This window comes from Pantherophis guttatus, chromosome 6 (assembly GCF_059756535.1).
Source record: "Pantherophis guttatus breed Tessera chromosome 6, ASM5975653v1, whole genome shotgun sequence".
In the NCBI taxonomy this organism is placed as follows: Eukaryota; Metazoa; Chordata; class Lepidosauria; order Squamata; family Colubridae; genus Pantherophis; species Pantherophis guttatus.
In genome coordinates, this window is record NC_142068.1 from 47,027,389 (window position 1) to 47,027,761 (window position 373).

Below are 373 nucleotides of genomic sequence, written 5' to 3' on the forward strand. Positions count from 1 at the left end.
TAGAAATTTCAAGTCCCCAGTTCAGTGGCAAGAATTGCTTTTTTTGAATATAACGAAAATGCAATCAGATTTGATGGCCAGGTTTGTTGGGGATGATGGAGAATGTGGCCTTACACATCTGGAAGATACACAATTAGAAAAGACTGCTGATCTCTTACATTGTGGGTTGGCTAAATACATCTTGGGGAGGATGAAACAGCCTTTAGATTAATCCTGAAGAGACACATGACTTAAACCAGGAAAGGAGAAGACATAGAGGGATTTTGTTCAACGGCTTTCCTTAACAAAGTAAACAGAACTTATAGTTCATTAAATAGAAACAGGAACCATATGTACATGTGTTCTATCAATCTAAGACAGCAACAGTGTCATA